We start from the raw sequence: 5,000 nt of genomic DNA, 5'->3' as shown, positions 1-5,000 counted from the left end.
ATGGCTAACAACAGAGGGTGGTCGTCGTTTATTTCGTTAGAGTGGATTTTTTTCTGTAAAGTCTGGCATTTCTTTGTGAAAGAAGGGCTCGTCCGGGAGTTGAACCCGGGACCTCTCGCACCCGAAGTGAGAATCATACCCCTAGACCAACAAGCCTGGGCCAAGGATGCCATTTATTCAGCGCCTTTCCTCACACCAACGTTTTAGAGTGGTCTGCAGAAAAGACGGTCATTTCAGCTGCGTTCCACTGTGCATCAACATTTCCGAAAGTAAGTCCTGGGTAACTAAGTGCAGCAGTTGACCGGTGGCCGGTAGAACCAAACGATGCAGAGTTTCACAGAATAAAGGGCTCGTCCAGGATTTGAACCCGGGACCTCTCGCACCCTAAGCGAGAATCATACCCCTAGACCAACGAGCCAGCTTGCTCAAATGCTTATGTCGAGCATCTTGTGCATCAATATTTAGCTGAAAGGAAAGGTAGCTGTGGTGGTGTTGAGCTGCAGCTAAGCTATGCTGTACATCAAAGGTGAGACAGTGCTCACACAATCTCATGATACTGACAAAAGCTTGCTTGGCGACGGGCTCGTCCGGGATTTGAACCCGGGACCTCTCGCACCCTAAGTGAGAATCATACCCCTAGACCAACGAGCACCGACAGAGTGTGACTTCAGCTGAAAAAAAAAACCGTGCAATTTTCTCCACCACTGACGGGACTTGAAAAAGGACACATTTCAAAAGAGTTTACCTGTCTAGCTTACGGGCTCGTCTGGGATTTGAACCCGGGACCTCTCGCACCCAAAGCGAGAATCATACCCCTAGACCAACGAGCCGCAATTGAACAGTTTTGTGGGGTGAAAAGGAACATCCAACCGAGGCTAATTCTCTACAGGACAGAAACGTTTGGCGGTGAGGCCCACAATAAATTGGGGAGAAAGCACAAACGGGCTCGTCCGGGATTTGAACCCGGGACCTCTCGCACACAAAGCGAGAATCGTACCCCTAGACCAACGAGCCGCTGAGTGTTGCAATGGGTTTTATTTTGTGTGGACCCCTTGCATTCCTGAGTAAGTCAAAAAAGTTTTCCAGAATGGGCTCTTTTCCTGCAATGGCTAACAACAGAGGGTGGTCGTCGTTTATTTCGTTAGAGTGGATTTTTTTCTGTAAAGTCTGGCATTTCTTTGTGAAAGAAGGGCTCGTCCGGGAGTTGAACCCGGGACCTCTCGCACCCAAAGCGAGAATCATACCCCTAGACCAACGAGCCGCTGAGTGCTGCAATGGGTTTTATTTTGTGTGGACCCCTTGCATTCCTGAGTAAGTCAAAAAAGTTTTCCAGAATGGGCTCTTTTCCTGCAATGGCTAACAACAGAGGGTGGTCGTCGTTTATTTCGTTAGAGTGGATTTTTTTCTGTAAAGTCTGGCAATTCTTTGTGAAAGAAGGGCTCGTCCGGGAGTTGAACCCGGGACCTCTCGCACCCGAAGCGAGAATCATACCCCTAGACCAACGAGCTTGGGCCAAGGATGCCATTTATTCAGCGCCTTTCCTCACACCAACGTTTTAGAGTGGTCTGCAGAAAATACGGTCATTTCAGCTGCGTTCCACTGTGCATCAACATTTCCGAAAGTAAGTCCTGGGTAACTAAGTGCAGCAGTTGACCGGTGGCCGGTAGAACCAAACGATGCAGAGTTTCACAGAATAAAGGGCTCGTCCGGGATTTGAACCCGGGACCTCTCGCACCCTAAGCGAGAATCATACCCCTAGACCAACGAGCCAGCTTGCTCAAATGCTTATGTCGAGCATCTTGTGCATCAATATTTAGCTGAAAGGAAAGGTAGCTGTGGTGGTGTTGAGCTGCAGCTAAGCTATGCTGTACATCAAAGGTGAGACAGTGCTCACACAATCTCATGATACTGACAAAAGCTTGCTTGGCGACGGGCTCGTCCGGGATTTGAACCCGGGACCTCTCACACCCTAAGCGAGAATCATACCCCTAGACCAACGAGCCCCGACAGAGTTTGACTTCAGCTGAAAAAAAAAACAGTGCAATTTTCTCCACCACTGACGGGACTTGAAAAAGGACACATTTCAAAAGAGTTTACCTGTCTAGCTTACGGGCTCGTCCGGGATTTGAACCCGGGACCTCTCGCACCCAAAGCGAGAATCATACCCCTAGACCAACGAGCCGCAATTGAACAGTTTTGTGGGGTGAAAAGGAACATCCAACCGAGGCTAATTCTCTACAGGACACAAGCGTTTGGCGGTGAGGCCCACAATAAATTGGGGAGAAAGCACAAACGGGCTCGTCCGGGATTTGAACCCGGGACCTCTCGCACCCAAAGCGAGAATCATACCCCTAGACCAACGAGCCGCTGAGTGTTGCAATGGGTTTTATTTTGTGTGGACCCCTTGCATTCCTGAGTAAGTCAAAAAAGTTTTCCAGAATGGGCTCTTTTCCTGCAATGGCTAACAACAGAGGGTGGTCGTCGTTTATTTCGTTAGAGTGGATTTTTTTCTGTAAAGTCTGGCAATTCTTTGTGAAAGAAGGGCTCGTCCGGGAGTTGAACCCGGGACCTCTCGCACCCGAAGCGAGAATCATACCCCTAGACCAACGAGCTTGGGCCAAGGATGCCATTTATTCAGCGCCTTTCCTCACACCAACGTTTTAGAGTGGTCTGCAGAAAATACGGTCATTTCAGCTGCGTTCCACTGTGCATCAACATTTCCGAAAGTAAGTCCTGGGTAACTAAGTGCAGCAGTTGACCGGTGGCCGGTAGAACCAAACGATGCAGAGTTTCACAGAATAAAGGGCTCGTCCGGGATTTGAACCCGGGACCTCTCGCACCCTAAGCGAGAATCATACCCCTAGACCAACGAGCCAGCTTGCTCAAATGCTTATGTCGAGCATCTTGTGCATCAATATTTAGCTGAAAGGAAAGGTAGCTGTGGTGGTGTTGAGCTGCAGCTAAGCTATGCTGTACATCAAAGGTGAGACAGTGCTCACACAATCTCATGATACTGACAAAAGCTTGCTTGGCGACGGGCTCGTCCGGGATTTGAACCCGGGACCTCTCGCACCCTAAGCGAGAATCATACCCCTAGACCAACGAGCCCCGACAGAGCGTGACTTCAGCTGAAAAAAAAAACCGTGCAATTTTCTCCACCACTGACGGGACTTGAAAAAGGACACATTTCAAAAGAGTTTACCTGTCTAGCTTACGGGCTCGTCCGGGATTTGAACCCGGGACCTCTCGCACCCAAAGCGAGAATCATACCCCTAGACCAACGAGCCGCAATTGAACAGTTTTGTGGGGTGAAAAGGAACATCCAACCGAGGCTAATTCTCTACAGGACACAAGCGTTTGGCGGTGAGGCCCACAATAAATTGGGGAGAAAGCACAAACGGGCTCGTCCGGGATTTGAACCCGGGACCTCTCGCACCCAAAGCGAGAATCATACCCCTAGACCAACGAGCCGCTGAGTGTTGCAATGGGTTTTATTTTGTGTGGACCCCTTGCATTCCTGAGTAAGTCAAAAAAGTTTTCCAGAATGGGCTCTTTTCCTGCAATGGCTAACAACAGAGGGTGGTCGTCGTTTATTTCGTTAGAGTGGATTTTTTTCTGTAAAGTCTGGCATTTCTTTGTGAAAGAAGGGCTCGTCCGGGAGTTGAACCCGGGACCTCTCGCACCCGAAGCGAGAATCATACCCCTAGACCAACGAGCCTGGGCCAAGGATGCCATTTATTCAGCGTCTTTCCTCACACCAACGTTTTAGAGTGGTCCGCAGAAAATACGGTCATTTCAGCTGCGTTCCACTGTGCATCAACATTTCCGAAAGTAAGTCCTGGGTAACTAAGTGCAGCAGTTGACCGGTGGCCGGTAGAACCAAACGATGCAGAGTTTCACAGAATAAAGGGCTCGTCCGGGATTTGAACCCGGGACCTCTCGCACCCTAAGCGAGAATCATACCCCTAGACCAACGAGCCAGCTTGCTCAAATGCTTATGTCGAGCATCTTGTGCATCAATATTTAGCTGAAAGGAAAGGTAGCTGTGGTGGTGTTGAGCTGCAGCTAAGCTATGCTGTACATCAAAGGTGAGACAGTGCTCACACAATCTCATGATACTGACAAAAGCTTGCTTGGCGACGGGCTCGTCCGGGATTTGAACCCGGGACCTCTCGCACCCTAAGCGAGAATCATACCCCTAGACCAACGAGCCCCGACAGAGCTTGACTTCAGCTGAAAAAAAAAACCGTGCAATTTTCTCCACCACTGACGGGACTTGAAAAAGGACACATTTCAAAAGAGTTTACCTGTCTAGCTTACGGGCTCGTCCGGGATTTGAACCCGGGACCTCTCGCACCCAAAGCGAGAATCATACCCCTAGACCAACGAGCCGCAATTGAACAGTTTTGTGGGGTGAAAAGGAACATCCAACCGAGGCTAATTCTCTACAGGACACAAGCGTTTGGCGGTGAGGCCCACAATAAATTGGGGAGAAAGCACAAACGGGCTCGTCCGGGATTTGAACCCGGGACCTCTCGCACCCAAAGCGAGAATCATACCCCTAGACCAACGAGCCGCTGAGTGCTGCAATGGGTTTTATTTTGTGTGGACCCCTTGCATTCCTGAGTAAGTCAAAAAAGTTTTCCAGAATGGGCTCTTTTCCTGCAATGGCTAACAACAGAGGGTGGTCGTCGTTTATTTCGTTAGAGTGGATTTTTTTCTGTAAAGTCTGGCATTTCTTTGTGAAAGAAGGGCTCGTCCGGGAGTTGAACCCGGGACCTCTCGCACCCGAAGTGAGAATCATACCCCTAGACCAACAAGCCTGGGCCAAGGATGCCATTTATTCAGCGCCTTTCCTCACACCAACGTTTTAGAGTGGTCTGCAGAAAAGACGGTCATTTCAGCTGCGTTCCACTGTGCATCAACATTTCCGAAAGTAAGTCCTGGGTAACTAAGTGCAGCAGTTGACCGGTGGCCGGTAGAACCAAACGATGCAGAGT

At 49.7% G+C, this 5,000-nt stretch overlaps 18 non-coding genes across 18 annotated transcripts; all 18 read right to left on the bottom strand.

Moving 5' to 3' along the window:
* Window positions 1-84: 84 nt before the first annotated feature.
* Window positions 85-156, bottom strand: trnap-cgg (transfer RNA proline (anticodon CGG)). Its single transcript has one exon. It is a non-coding gene; the product is annotated as a tRNA-Pro (tRNA).
* A 786-nt stretch (window positions 157-942) lies between these two features.
* Window positions 943-1,014, bottom strand: trnat-ugu (transfer RNA threonine (anticodon UGU)). The gene has a single exon. It is a non-coding gene; the product is annotated as a tRNA-Thr (tRNA).
* A 422-nt stretch (window positions 1,015-1,436) lies between these two features.
* trnap-cgg (transfer RNA proline (anticodon CGG)) lies at window positions 1,437-1,508 on the bottom strand. The gene has a single exon. It is a non-coding gene; the product is annotated as a tRNA-Pro (tRNA).
* Window positions 1,509-1,698: 190 nt separating this feature from the next.
* On the bottom strand, window positions 1,699-1,770 carry trnap-agg (transfer RNA proline (anticodon AGG)). The gene has a single exon. It is a non-coding gene; the product is annotated as a tRNA-Pro (tRNA).
* A 161-nt stretch (window positions 1,771-1,931) lies between these two features.
* Window positions 1,932-2,003, bottom strand: trnap-agg (transfer RNA proline (anticodon AGG)). Its single transcript has one exon. It is a non-coding gene; the product is annotated as a tRNA-Pro (tRNA).
* A 107-nt stretch (window positions 2,004-2,110) lies between these two features.
* On the bottom strand, window positions 2,111-2,182 carry trnap-ugg (transfer RNA proline (anticodon UGG)). The gene has a single exon. It is a non-coding gene; the product is annotated as a tRNA-Pro (tRNA).
* Window positions 2,183-2,294: 112 nt separating this feature from the next.
* Window positions 2,295-2,366, bottom strand: trnap-ugg (transfer RNA proline (anticodon UGG)). The gene has a single exon. It is a non-coding gene; the product is annotated as a tRNA-Pro (tRNA).
* A 175-nt stretch (window positions 2,367-2,541) lies between these two features.
* Window positions 2,542-2,613, bottom strand: trnap-cgg (transfer RNA proline (anticodon CGG)). Its single transcript has one exon. It is a non-coding gene; the product is annotated as a tRNA-Pro (tRNA).
* Window positions 2,614-2,803: 190 nt separating this feature from the next.
* On the bottom strand, window positions 2,804-2,875 carry trnap-agg (transfer RNA proline (anticodon AGG)). The gene has a single exon. It is a non-coding gene; the product is annotated as a tRNA-Pro (tRNA).
* A 161-nt stretch (window positions 2,876-3,036) lies between these two features.
* Window positions 3,037-3,108, bottom strand: trnap-agg (transfer RNA proline (anticodon AGG)). The gene has a single exon. It is a non-coding gene; the product is annotated as a tRNA-Pro (tRNA).
* A 107-nt stretch (window positions 3,109-3,215) lies between these two features.
* Window positions 3,216-3,287, bottom strand: trnap-ugg (transfer RNA proline (anticodon UGG)). The gene has a single exon. It is a non-coding gene; the product is annotated as a tRNA-Pro (tRNA).
* A 112-nt stretch (window positions 3,288-3,399) lies between these two features.
* On the bottom strand, window positions 3,400-3,471 carry trnap-ugg (transfer RNA proline (anticodon UGG)). Its single transcript has one exon. It is a non-coding gene; the product is annotated as a tRNA-Pro (tRNA).
* Window positions 3,472-3,646: 175 nt separating this feature from the next.
* trnap-cgg (transfer RNA proline (anticodon CGG)) lies at window positions 3,647-3,718 on the bottom strand. The gene has a single exon. It is a non-coding gene; the product is annotated as a tRNA-Pro (tRNA).
* Window positions 3,719-3,908: 190 nt separating this feature from the next.
* On the bottom strand, window positions 3,909-3,980 carry trnap-agg (transfer RNA proline (anticodon AGG)). The gene has a single exon. It is a non-coding gene; the product is annotated as a tRNA-Pro (tRNA).
* Window positions 3,981-4,141: 161 nt separating this feature from the next.
* On the bottom strand, window positions 4,142-4,213 carry trnap-agg (transfer RNA proline (anticodon AGG)). Its single transcript has one exon. It is a non-coding gene; the product is annotated as a tRNA-Pro (tRNA).
* A 107-nt stretch (window positions 4,214-4,320) lies between these two features.
* On the bottom strand, window positions 4,321-4,392 carry trnap-ugg (transfer RNA proline (anticodon UGG)). Its single transcript has one exon. It is a non-coding gene; the product is annotated as a tRNA-Pro (tRNA).
* A 112-nt stretch (window positions 4,393-4,504) lies between these two features.
* trnap-ugg (transfer RNA proline (anticodon UGG)) lies at window positions 4,505-4,576 on the bottom strand. Its single transcript has one exon. It is a non-coding gene; the product is annotated as a tRNA-Pro (tRNA).
* Window positions 4,577-4,751: 175 nt separating this feature from the next.
* On the bottom strand, window positions 4,752-4,823 carry trnap-cgg (transfer RNA proline (anticodon CGG)). The gene has a single exon. It is a non-coding gene; the product is annotated as a tRNA-Pro (tRNA).
* Between the last annotated feature and the right edge of the window lie 177 nt (window positions 4,824-5,000).

This window comes from Sardina pilchardus, chromosome 8, assembly GCF_963854185.1.
Source record: "Sardina pilchardus chromosome 8, fSarPil1.1, whole genome shotgun sequence".
In the NCBI taxonomy this organism is placed as follows: domain Eukaryota; kingdom Metazoa; phylum Chordata; class Actinopteri; order Clupeiformes; family Clupeidae; genus Sardina; species Sardina pilchardus.
The sequence above is the reverse complement of the archived record's forward strand: the minus strand, read 5'-3'. Positions and strand labels throughout refer to the sequence as shown.